Source organism: Hemitrygon akajei, chromosome 9 (genome assembly GCF_048418815.1).
Source record: "Hemitrygon akajei chromosome 9, sHemAka1.3, whole genome shotgun sequence".
NCBI classification, from domain to species: Eukaryota; Metazoa; Chordata; class Chondrichthyes; order Myliobatiformes; family Dasyatidae; genus Hemitrygon; species Hemitrygon akajei.
The window spans coordinates 128365116-128379332 of record NC_133132.1 but is presented as its reverse complement, the minus strand read 5'-3'; positions in this window follow the sequence as shown (position 1 = coordinate 128379332).

Here is a 14217-nt window from a genome sequence, read left to right as displayed (position 1 = left end):
TTCTACTGTCAAGAAGAAGCTACACTCAGGTTGGAGGAATAACACCTTATATTCTATCTGGGTAGCTTCCAACCTGATTGCATGAACATTGATTTCTCAAACTTCCGTTAATGACCCTCTTCCCCTTCTTACCCCATCCCATATCTCTCTCTCGCTCTCTCTCATATTTTTCTCTCTCTGTCCCTCTCACAATAACTCAGTGTGTCAGATGTTGTAGAGTGTGAGGGAAGAGAACTGAGTGCAGTTACTATTACAAGGGAGAAGGTGCTCAAAAAGCTGAAAGACCTAAAGGTACATAAGTTACCTGGACCAGATGAACTGCACCCTAGGTTTCTGAAAGAGGTAGCAGCAGAGATTGTGGAGGCATTAGTAATAATCTTTCAAAAATCACTGGACTCTGGCATGGTGCCAGAGGACTGGAAAATTGCAAATGTCACTGCACTCTTTAAGAAAGGAGGAAGGCAGGAAAAAGAAAATTAGAGATCAGTTAGCCTGATCTCAGTGGTTGGGAAGATGTTGGAGTCAATTGTTAAGGATGCGGTTTTGGAGTACTTCATGACACATTACAAGATAGGACAAAGTCAGTATGGTTTCCTTATGGATTATTGTTTCATGTCAATCCCGTTGGAATTCTTTGAGGAGATTACAAAGGGGATGCAGCAGATGTTGTATCTTTGAACTTTCAGAAGGCCTTTGACAAGGTGCCACACACAATGCTGCTTACCAAGTTAAAAACTCATATTATTACAGGAAAGTTACTAACATGGTTAGAGCATTGGCTGATTGATTGGAGGCAGCGAGTGGGAATAAAAGAATCCTTTTCTGGTTGGCTGCCAGTGACTATTGGTGTTCCACAGGGGTCGGTGTTGGGACCACTTCACTTTATGCTCTATATCAATGACTTAGATGATGGAATAGATGGCTTTGTTGCCAAGTTTGTAGATGATACAAAGATTGGTGGAGGGACAGTTAGTGTTGAGGAAACAGGTAGGCTGCAGAAGGATTTAGACAGATTAGTAGATTGAACAAGAATGTGGCAAATGAAATACAATATTGGAAAATGCATGGTCATGTACTTTGGTAGATGAAATAAATGTGCAGACTATTTTCTAAACAGGAGAAAATCCAAAAATCTGAGATGCAAAGGTACTTGGAAATCCTTGTGCAGAACACTCTAAAGGTTAACTTGCAGGTAGAGTCGGTGGTGAGGAAGGCAAATGCAATGTTACCATTCATTTCAAGAGGTCTTGAATACAAGAGCAGGGATGTGATGCTGAGGCTGGAGAGGTCTCACCTTGAGAATTGTGAACAGTTTTAGGCTCCTCATCTAAGAAAAGATGAGCTGACATTGGAGATGATTCAGAGGAGGTTTACAAGGATAATTCTGAGAATGAAAGGGTTATCATACGAGGAACGTTTGATAGCTCTGGGTCTGTAGTTGCTGGAATTTAAAAGGATAAGGAGGGATCTCTTTGAAACCTTTCATACGTTACAAGGCCTAGACAGAGTAGATGAGATAAGGATTTTTCCCATGGCGGTAGAGTCTAGGACAAGAGGGCATAGCCTTAGGCAAGAGGGGCGTCCATTTAGACTAGAAATGTGGAAATATTTCCTTATCCGCATGGTGGTAAGTTTGTGGAATTTATTACCACAGACAGCTGTGGAGGCCAGGTTGTTGGATATATTTAAGGCAGAGCTTGATAGGTCCACAACATTTTGGAGAGGGAGGGGGAGCAGCCAGATGTCTTGGTACATATTGGATAGGAAGGAAAAGCAAAGAAGTCCTGAAGAGAGGATTTAGAGGGCTAGGTAGAAAGCTGAGAAGCAGGGCCTCCCGCATAATAATTGCTGGATTGCAGCTTGTGCCACGCGCCAATGAGGGTACAAACAGGATGATTTAGCAGATAGATGCCTGGCTGAGATGCTGGTGTAGGGGGCAGGGCTTCAGGTTCTTGGATCACTGGGATCTTCTCTGGGGGAGATATGACCCGTTCAAAAGTGACGGGCTGCACCTGAACCCAAGGGGCACCAATATTCTTGCAGGCAGGTTTGTTAGAGTTGTTGGGAGGTGGGTGGGAACTGGAGTGAAGGGACTCAGGATAGGACAGATGGTAAAAAAGTAAAAATAGGGTGCAGTCAAACTCTCAGGAAGGGCAGGCAGGTGATGAGACTTAGTTGCAGCCAACAGGCAGAGTATCAAAATATTAGGGATGCAGAATCAAATATGGTGCTCAAAGTGTTATATCTAAATGCACGTAGTATAAGAAATAAGGTGGATGATCTTGTTCTACCACTACAGATTACCAGGTATGTTATAGCCATCACTGAATCATGGCTGAAGGATGGTTGTAGTTGGGAGCTGAATGTCCAAGGTTACACGTTGAATTGGAGAGATGGGAAGGTAAGCAGAAGAGTTGGTGTGGTTTGACTAGTAAAAAATGCTATCAAATCAGTAGAAAGTTGAGACATAGGATCGGAAGATTTTGAATCCTTCTGGATTGAGTTAAGCAACTGCAAAGTGTTGGGCTCAAGTTATGCCCTGTGTTCATTTGGAAGAGAGACAACCAACATCGGAATATAGCAAAACGTGGCTTTATTGGCAGAATCGTAACTGGCACAGCGAATCGACGGAGTCGCTGGAGAAGGCGCGCTTTCCGACTTCCCCTTACAATCTGCTCTTATTTATATCCCTTTTTCCCCCCAGCACAACCCCCCGCTACATATTAGGTAATATCGGGCACTTGTGTCCATCTTATTGACCCGCAGCCATATACTCACGAGTTACCTGTTTCTTTTGTTTACTGAATCGCGTGACACTAGTAGTTTCGGTGTAGCGGGGTCCCCAGTTTCGCTCCCCCCTCCCTCGCATTCCGGCCTCCTACTATTACATGAGCCACTCCTGACCTGTAATGGCAGTCTCGAATTAACCCTAACATTAACCCTAACAAAAGGTAAAAGGACGTTGATGACAGTTACATACAGGCCTCCCAATAGTGGCTGGGAGGTGGACCACAGATTACAACAGGAAATAGAAAGGGCATGTCAAAAGGTCAAAAGGTCAAAATGCATGGTCATGTACTTCAGAAGAAGAAATAAATGTGCAGACTATTTTCTAAACGGGGGGTGGGAGTCCAGAAATCTGAGATGCAAAGGGACTTTTGAAGCTTTTGTGCAGAAGACCCTAAAGGTTAACTTGCAGGTTGAATTGATTGTTAGGAAGGCAAATGCAATGTTGGCATTCGTTTCAAGAGGTCTTGAATACAAGAGCAGTGATGTGATGCTGAACTTTCACAGGCACTGGTGAGGCCTCACCTTGAGTATTGCGAATCGTATTGGTCTCCTCATCTAAGAAAAGATGTGCTGGCATTGGAGATGGTTCAGAAGAGGTTCATAAAGATGATTCCAGGAATGAAAGGGTTATCATACGAAGAATTTTTGATGGCTCTGGGTCTGTACTTACTGGAACTTAGAAGGACAAGGGAGGATGACATTGAAACTTTTCGAATGTTGAAAGGCCTAGACAGAGTAGGTGGGGAAATGATGTTTTCCATGGCGGGGGATCCGAGGACAAGAGGGCACAGCCTCAGGATTGAGGGGTGTCCATTTAAAACAGAGATGCAGAGAAATTTCTTTAGCTGGAGGGTGGTGAATTTGTGGAATTTATTACCACAGGCAGATGTGGAGGCCAGATCATTGGGTGTTTTTAAGGCAGAGCTTGATAAGTTCTGGATTGGATATAGCATCAACGGTTACAGTGAGAAGGCCAGGGAGTGAGGCTGAGAAGGGGAAAAAAGGATGAGACATGATTGAATAGCGGAGAAGACTCAATGGGCCAAATGGCCTAATTATGCTCCTATGTCTTATGGTCTTATATAAATCCTGATCTCTCTGTTCTTGTACAACTTTTAGATGGTCCCTCTTCACATTCTCTCTACCAAAATACACACTTCACATTTCTTAGTAATAAATTTCATCTTCCATTGAACCACTCACTCTGTCAGTTCATCATGCCTCTGCATTTTATATCGTTTGTATAATTTGCAAATAATGTCCAAGTTTGAATCATTAATATATATTCAGACCAGCAACGGGCTTTGCAGTAATCTTGGGAAAAGCTAATGTACATCTTTCTCTATGCAAAAAATACTCACATTGCTATTCTCTGTTTCCTGTTACTTAGTAAAATTTCAAACATGCTTCTCCAGCGCCTTTTATTCATTCCTTCAGTCTTGATTGCAAGCCAATTTGTCGCAGAGTCAAACAGCTCAAAAATAGACCCTTCGTCCAGACTATCCACGGCAGCTATCAAGCTGATGGTCCAAAGAGCCTCGTTCTGTGCTCCACTTTGCTATGACTCTACCATTTGTTTATTTATTCATAATGCATTTGGTTCAAGTGGTTGTCCGAATATTTCTTTAATGCTATGTGTATCTAACTCCCCTGCCATTTCTACCTTCCAACCATTCTCTGAGTGAAAAAAGTTCTCCTTAGATCCCTTCTAAATATCATACTCCTTACTTTAACCAGTGCTCTCTGGTTATGGCCAGCTCTGCTGTGGGCAATAGTTTTCTACTATGTACCCTTTTTATCTGGTGTCCCCTCAGTTCCAAGGGAATTAAACCCAGTGTATGCAGTGTCTTCTCATAATTGAAACATTTCATCCCAACCAACATGCTCATCAATCTCCTCTGTCCTCTCCAGAGAATTCACTTCCTTTCTGCACTAAGGTGGCCAAAGCTGCACACAGTTTTCCATATGTGGTCTTGTCAATGTTAAATTAAACTGTATCATATCTTCTCTGCCCTTAAATTCTATGCCCTGCCTAATGAAATATGCTTCCTTCAAAGTATCAAAGTCAAATTTATTGTCATGTGCACGAGTATATTTATGCATCAGAGTAACTCTTGTGAAAACTGAGTTCCACAAGGGTCAGTGCTGGGACCACAGTTTTTCACTTTACACGTTAATTGTATGGATGAAGGGATTGATGGCATTGTAGCCAAGTTTGCACATACTTCCAAAATGGGTGGACTAACAAGTTGAGTTGCAGAGGCTGGGAGCCTGCAGAATGATTTAGCTGGGTTGGGGGAGAGGTCAAAGAAATGGCAGATGGAATACAAAGTAAGGAAGTGTGGAGTTACACACTTTGGAGGAAGAATAAAGATGTAGACTATTTGTTTTTAATCATGAGAAAATTCAGTAATCAGAGGTGCGAAGAAACTTAGCAGTCTAAGTTCAGAATTCCCTCACGGTTAACTTGCAGGTTCAGTCAGTTGTAAAGAAGGAAAATGAAACAGGTTTATTATCACTGTAATGAGAAATTTGTTGTTTTGTGGCAGCAATACAGTGTAATGACACTAAAATTAAAATTACAAAACAAATAAATAATGCAAATAAAAGGCATACAAAAGGCATACGGACTGTACAGAAATCTGATGGGGGAGGTAAAGAATCTGTTTCTGAACTGCTGGCTGCGTGTACTTCCTCCCTGATGGTAGTAATGAGAAGAGGGCATGTTAGCATTCATTTCAAGAGGAATGGAATACAAAAGCAAGATGCACTGCTGAGATGTTATAAGACGTTAGTTAGACTGCAGGGTGGTGAATTTGTTACCACAGGCAGCTGTGGAGGCCAGGTTGTTGGGTGTATTTAAGGCAGAGATTGAAAGGTTCTGGATTAGCCACAGCATCAAAAGTTATGAGGGGAAGGCCAGGGAACGGGGCTGAAGAGGTGAAGAAAGGATCAAGCCATGATTGAATGGCAGAGCATACTTGACGGGCCAAATGACCTAATTCTGCTCCTATGTCTTATGGTCTTATCCAAGTAATTATTAAATATATTATTCCAGGAACTTCCTGCACCATCAAGGTTAAGCTGATTGGTTTGTAGCTATCCAGCTTATCACCACATCTGTTTTCAAATAAAGGCATACTTGCAAAATTGCAGTCCTCCCTTAGTTACCTTAGAAATCTATGACCCACCCCAACACCCACAAAATGCCGGGGGAACTCAGGAGATCAGGTTCTTCTTGAACCATACGAGTTACCATCTATGGAAAGAAAAATAGAGTTATCTTTCATCAGAATCAGCTGAGCTGTTCCAGTATTTTCTATTGATGTTTTGCTTTTATATTTCATTCACTTTATCAATTTTTTGCTGATGCAGAATCTCGACTACATCTTCCTTTGCTGAGACTCCAACAACACCTTATTTCCTTGTTGAAGACTTAAGCAATTTAACTATTTAATATGTAAGTCATGAACTCTGGCTCCATGAGTAGATTTCTCCCTTGGTCTCTGCCCAATTTCACTTCACAATCCTTTTTCTCATCCACCGGCCAATAGGATATTTCTGTGTTCTCGTTTATGTTTGCTTTCAGTCTCTGTCCTTCTTTGCTTTCCTTATTTCTATTTTGATTTTAGTGATCTGTGTGGTATCATCAAGGAGATAGTAATCATAATGCAAGCTGAGAAAAAATAGAGATTACTGTAAGATTTTGGTAGGACTTGATATCAAACTGGAATCTGTCAAATGCTTTGCTGAAAGGTCTTTGAACTGGAATGTTTCTAACCAAATGTTTCTAAGGTCTTTGAACTGAAATGCAAACTAACTGTTTCTCTTTCTCACAGATGCTGCCTCACCAGTTGAGTTTTTCATAACTTTTAAAGTTTTTATTTGTTTTCCAGCATCTGCACTTTCTTTTGATTTCCATACGCCACATGCTCTGCTTTCTCTTGGTCTGGTTTCCTCCTTGCCTTGGTCTGTAGCTGAACCATCTTAGAGGCCTCAACTTGTTCAATTAGAATTTTCAAAGTTCAAAGTAAATTTATTATTAAAGTACATAAACAGTATGTCACTATTTACTGCCCTGAGATTCATTTTCTTGCATGCATACACAATAGAATCAAGAAATACAATAGAATCAGTGAGAAGTTATACACAATGGCCGACAAACTACCAATGTGTAAATACAACTAATAATTAGAATAAATAGATCAGAAAATAAATAATTCTGAGAACATGAGTTGCAGAGTGCTAGAAAGTGAATCCATTGGTTGTGGAATCAGTTCAGAGTTGAGGTGAGTGAAATTATCCACACTTGTTCAGGAGCCTGGTGGTTGAGGGGAAATAACTGCTCCTGAGCCTGTTGGTGTGAGGCCTAAGGCTCCTATATCTTGTTTCCAATGTCAGCCGGGAGAAGAGATAATGGCCTAGATGGTGGAGGTCCTCGATGATGGATACCTCTTTCTTTTGACCATGCTCCTTATAGATGTGCACAATGGAGGGGTGGGATTTTTCTGCATTGGGCTGAGCTGTATCCACAACATTTTGTAGGCTTCTCCATTCAAGGGCATTGGTGTTTCCAAACCAGGCTATGATGCAACCAGTAAGGATACTTTCCACTGTGCCTCTACAGAAGTTTGTCAAAGTTTTAGATGGCATACCGAACTTGTGCAAACTTCTAAGAAGGTAGAGGTGCCTTCTTTGTAATGGCACTTACGTGCTGGTTCATCAGATCTTAAGGCAAAGGAGAAGAATTAGGTCATTTGGCCCATCAAATCTGCTCCGCCATTCAATTATGGCTGATCCTTTTGTTTCCCCTCCTCAGCTCCACTCCCTGGCATTATCCCATAACTTTCAGGGTGATCAAGAACCTATCAATCACTGTCTTAAATACACCCACAACCTGGCCTCCACAGCTGCCTGTGGAAATAAATTCCACAAATCTACCACCCTCTGGCTAAAGAACTTTCTCCATATCTCTGTTTTAAATGGATGTCCCTCTATCCTGAGCTTGTGCCCTCTTATCCTAGATTTCCCCCACCATGAGAAACATCCTTTCCACATCTACTCTGTCTAGGCCTTTCAACATTTGAAAGGTTTCAATGAGAATCACCCCTCATTCTTCTAAGTTCCTGCAAGTACCAACCCAGAGCCATCAAACATCCTCATATGATAATCCTTTCAACCCCAGAATTATCCTTGTGAACTTCCTTTGAACCCTCTCCAAAGCCAGCATATCTTCTCTTCGATAAGGAGCCCAAACCTGTTCATAAAACCAAAGGTGAGACCTCACCAGTGCCTCAGCATCACACCCCTGCTCTTGTATTCTAGGCCTCTTTAAATGAATGTTAACATTGCCTTTGCTTTCCTCACCACAGATTCAACCTGCAAGTCCAACTTTAGGGTGTTTTGGACAAGGATTCCAAAGCTCCTTTGCATCTCAGATTTTAGGATCTTCTCCCCTTGTTCCAGGACAGATCCTCTGATATGATAACACAAAGGAATTCACAGTTACTGACCCTCTCCACCTATGATCCACTAATGAGGACTGGCTGATGAACCTCCGATTTCTTCCTCCTGTAGTCAAATCTTCAGAGCTTGGGTTTTGCTGATAGTGAGTCAGATTTTGACAGTGATTGATGCTGAGTGAAAATGAATTTTGTCTGGGGAAGTCTGTTTCCAAAAAGCCAGTCTACATTGAGTAATTCTACATTTTCCCCACAGCTTTTGTAAGCCTTATGTAATTATAATTTCCTGATGTTGCCCCCACACCCCCATGTCATAAATCCTTGCCCAACCTGTTTTTTTTTTAATAAAAGGAACCAAAAAACCCCACTAAACTAAACTGGAACAAAAAAAAGAAAAGAAAGATTGGGCAGTCCATTTGAGGATAAAATTTGAAGAAAAAGAGAGAAAACATCCTTCCAGTCACCTCTGAACCTTCACGGATAAGGATTTTCCCTAAAGAAAATAAAGAAAAATAAAAATAAATTAAATCATATGAAAATATTGAATAAAGGGTCGCCAGACTTGCTCAAAATTAAAAGATGTATCAAACGTCCGGCTTCTAATTTTCTCCAAACTTAGACATGACATAATGGAGGAGAACCAATAAAAAACCGTAGGTGGGTTAGAGTCTTTCCAATATAACAAGATAGCTGTCCTTACCAGTAAAGTTAAAAAGGCTATCACATGTTGAGCGGAAGCAGACACTCTGCCTGTTTCCTCTGGAATGATCCCAAAAATTGCTGTAAATGAATTGGGTTGAACATCCACATCTATAACTTTAGATAATATTCTAAACACATCCCTCTAAAAATTATTTAAGCCTACACAGGACCAAAACATATGAGTTAGAGTAGCCACATCTGCATTACATCTGTCACAAATAAGGGTTATATTAGGAAAAATATGCGCCAATTTATCTTTGGACATATGGATCCTGTGTACTACCTTAAACTGAATTAAGGAATAGTGTGCACAGGTAGATGAATTATTGACTAGATAATAAATTTTACACCATCGATCATCTGAAAGTGAATGTTGAATTTCTGTTCCCCAAGTGCGTTGAACCCTATCATTAGGTGACATGCGAGCATTCATTAACTGTTTATAAATGATAGCTATTAATCGTTTTTGAAATGGTTTAAGCTGAAAAATAGCATAAGCCAAATTTGAAGAGTAGTAAGCCAAGGGATAATTCGGTAAAAAAAATCACGTAAAGAATTCCTAACCTGTAAGTATCTAAAAAATGTGCATTAGAGATGTCATATTTATCCATTAACTGCGAAAAAGACAAACAATCCTGTAAGAACAAATCTAAAAAAGTTTTTATTCCCTTAATTTTCCATGTTGAAAAAGCCTTATCCAGAGTTGATGGTTTAAAAAAAATTAGAATAAATATTACCAGAGAGTAGAAAATTATTTAATTCAAAAAATCTACGAAACTGAAACCAGATTTTTAATGTATGTTTAACAGTAGGGTTGAGAGCTTGTCTGCCTATTCTGGAGAACGAAAACAGAAGAGGAGCTCCTAATAAAGAAGCTAAAGAACACCCCGTTACCGAATTTTCCTCCAACTGTAACCACGAAGGGTGATCCTGTTTATCGATATCATAAATCCAAAAAGTAATGCAACAAATATTAATTGCCCAATAATAAAATCTAAAGTTTGGTAAGACAAGTCCTACATCTTTTTTTGATTTTTGCAATAAAAGTTTGTTCACTCTAGAGCTTTTATTATTCCAAACGTAAGACAAAATCACAGAATCTATTTTATCAAAAACTGTTTTTGGAACAAAAGAAGGAACTGCTTGAAATATATATAAGAATTTCGGTAAAATAATCATTTTTATAGCATTTATTCGACCTATCAATAACATTGACATAGGCGACCACTTTGAAAGCGTTTGTTGAATATATTCAATTAGAGGGGAGAAATTATACTTGTATAGGTCTTTAAAATTTTTAGTAATTTTGATACCAAGTGAAATGGTTTTTAGCAATATTAAAAGGTATTTGATCATAATAATCAGAATAATTATAAATAGGAAATAATTCACTTTTATGTAAATTAAGTTTATATCCAGAGAAAATACTAAATTCCGTAAATATAGATAGCATAAAAGGAATAGATTTCCTAGGGTTTGAAATGTAAACTAATAAATTATCTGCATATAACAAAACCTTAATTTATCCCCTTTGAAATGTAAACTAATAAATTATCTGCATATAACAAAACCTTAATTTATCCCCTTTGAAATGTAAACTAATAAATTATCTGCATATAACAAAACCTTAATTTATCCCCTCTCTTAATACCCTGCACAGAATCAGAAACCCCTAAGAGCAATAGCAAGTTGTTCTAAAACCAGATTAAATAATAAAGGACTAAGGGGACAACCCTGACGGGTTCCTCTATGTAATCTAAAATAAGGAGACTTTTGATTATTAGTTATAACTGCAGCCATCGGGGCATGGTAAATCAATTTAATCCAGGAAATAAATCCCGGGCCAAAATTAAACCTCATCAAAACCTGAAATAAATAACACCACTCCACCCTGTCAAAGGCTTTCTCTGCATCCAGAGATACAATACATTAATATTCTTTGACTGAGGGGGAATAAATAATATTTAACAATCTTCGAATATTAAAATGTGAGTACCTATTTTTAATAAATCCTGTTTAATAATTTGAGATAACATTCGGCAAAATATTCTCGTCTATTAGCTAGAATCTTAGAGAGGATTTTAAAATCTACATTCAATAAAGAAGTAGGTTTATAGGATGCACATTCCAGAGGGTCTTTTCCTTTTTTAGGAATCAATGAAATTAATTCCTCATAAAAAGTTTTTGGAAGGTTCCCAGAGGATATAGAATTGGTAAATGTTTGATGAAAAGTCTTGTAAAATTCTACCGTATAACCATCAGGTCCCGGAGCTTTCCCTAATTGCACAGAGGATATAGCCTTGGCTATCTCCTCTTGTTTAATAGGTGCATCTAATATATCAACATCTTGAGTCAAAATTGAAGTTTATTTAACCTTTGCAAAAATCTATTCATAATAATAGTATTATCAGAGAATTCAGATTTACAAAGATTAGAATAAAAATCCATAAATATCTTACTAATTTCATAAGGATCTAAATTTTCAGTTCTATCTGGTCTAAGAATTTTTAAAATCTGTCTTCTGACCATCCCAGTCTTCAACTGACCCACCAAAAGTTTAGCAGATTTTTCTCCATGTATATAAAACAAACTTTTAGATTTAAAAATTTAAATTTGCTGTTCAATGGGAAAGGTCAGAAGCAAATCATACTGTGATTGAAGTTCGACCCTTGCTTTATATAAGTCTTCAGTAGGTTTAACTGAATACGCTTTATCTATCTGTTTAATTTTATTAATAAGCACTGACAATTCCGCTTTAGTTTTCTTTCTCAAAGCTGCTGAATATGAGATTATCTATCCCCTAAGAAAAGATTACAACGTGTCCCATATAACCAGATTTGACATTCTGGTTGTATTAAATTCAAAAAATATAGAAATTTGCTCCTTAATAAAATTAAGGAAAGCTGGATCATGTAACAATACGGGATTCAATCTCCACTATGACATTTTAAAAATGTTATCCAAAAGCTTCAGGGTTAACTTTAAAGGTGCGTGATCTAACAGCGCAATGATGTCATACGCACACTCAACAACGGAATATAGCAAACGTGTGTCTAAAAAAATGTAATTAATTCAATATTTATGATGAACGTGTGAGAAAAAAGAGAAATCTTTATCGCTGAGGTGTTTATATCTCCAGATATCGACCGGGCCATATTCTAATAAAAAAGAATTAATACAAGCCACGAAATTACCTATTGAGTAATCGGGTTAACTTTAAGATTTTATTCAGTAGGCTTAACTTTAAGATTTTTAATGTACTCCCATCCCTCCAGGGGAGAGTAGATTCTCAATGACTGAAACTTTTCAGGAAAGATTATCAGCCTTGCTGGGAAGCGAAGGGAGGGTTATAAATCTAATTTATACATTTCACTCATAACTTCTCGGTATTTCCTTCTTTCGGCAAAGATTTCAGGGGGATAGTCTTCGACTATACAAATTTCTGCTGATTTAAAGATTAGCTTTCGCTTCTTTCTGGCTTCTCAAAATATGGCTTCTTCAGTTGTATAATAATGCAGAGAAAGTAGAATTAATCGAAGATGTAATTCAGATGAACACTGAGAAAATGGAATTCTGTGGGCTCTGTCAATTAAGGGGCTAGCTTCAAGGGTCTCATTGAAAAGTGAGTACAACATATCTGAGAAGAATTTTAACAGATCACCAGCTTCAGTATTTTCAGGCAGTCCCAGAATACGCAAGTTCCTCCAATGCCATCTACTATCTAAATCAACTATTTTTTTTCTTTGTTTTAGATAGTTCCAAGGTAATTTCATTGATTTTCTTTTCCATCGAAGATATCTTCGTTCCTTGCTCTTTAATAGTTTGCTTGAATAGATCATGTTCATTCTCAATTCAGGTTGTAGTCTGCTGAAGTGTTTGAAGCTGAAAGTCCAGCTGTTTCTGAGAGTCTTGAACCGTAGAGTTGGCTTTTTCAAACTTCCCGTTTGAACCTGTCAGCTTATCAATCTTAGTGTTAAGCGACCCGAATTCCAACTTCATGTCTTGTATTGAAGAAAATATTCCTGCTAAAGTAACAGGTTCCTCCGTTTCCTTGGTTTGTTCCGTTTGCTCTGTTTCAGGAAAAGTCTTGCTGTTTTTCAGTTCAATACCAGAACGACTTTTATCAGCCGCCATAAATCCTTCAGTATAAGTAATAAGTAATAAATCACCAAAGCTAAAAGGGATCTGTCAGTGGGTTATAAAATATATTAAAAAGGGAGCCGCTAAGAATGCGACTTACTCCATGAGCTGCAAAGTAGAAAACTGCCCAACCTGTTCCAGACTTCTGGAAAGATGGTGACACACTTGGTTGAAGTGGCTTCTACGGGATCAACCAAAGATGTTGTTGTCTTTTTTTAAACTTATTTTTTTTAAATCATGAGACCCAGCTGGGCATTAAGACCTTAAAGTATTGCAGGTCTATCCCATCTGTAAGTTACTCACCGGCAGGGAATTTGAAGGGGCTGGACTTGGTGCAGATCTTGCTGTGGCTTGCATCAGAGAGGCATTGAAGGAGTCGCTGCATGAAGGCAATATGATCATCTTAGTCACTTTTCTTGTGATTGCGAGACCCTGTTGGGGATAGTTAATGTGGAATGCAGTGAGTCTGACTCACTGATTTATTGGCGGACAGCAGGGCTGGATGGTGGAAAAGATGCGTGGCTTTGGTCATAACAAGGGCTAGGCCTCAAGCCTTGGTGTCGCCTATTTACAGCTGCCCTGGAGACAGCTGGAGGTAGGGTCATGCGGCATCCAAACTGGAGTTGGTGTTGTCCCCATGTATTCTCTCAGCAGAAGACTGTGTTCAATTGCAGATTGTGCAACATTCATGGACTCAGGGTGTTGGACTTCTTTTTTGTGCACCTGTATTTTATATTTTATATGTGTTATATGTTACAAGAAGCTCCCAACTGCGCCAGCCGCTAGGATTCTGATGCTCAAGCTCTCCGGAGTATGGACAGCTGGGTTCAGGATGGTCCTGCTCATTCCAAACATGTTTTAGGTGCCAATTTGAGTATTTAAAGAGCACCTGAACTGAAGACCGGTGCTGAATCATAAGCCCTACTAGCAAAATCATCTAGCGTTTGCTTTTTCCTCAAATGCTGGATCCAGTTTGATAACGTGCCTCGATCTTTGCTTCAGATACTCCAGCATTTAGGTCCAAAACATCTTTATCAACAATTCCCATCACAGTACGTTTGAGCCAGTTTGGACCCAGCAGGCTATCAGAGTCTTCCTTCTACTGTGGCCAACCACAGTGACA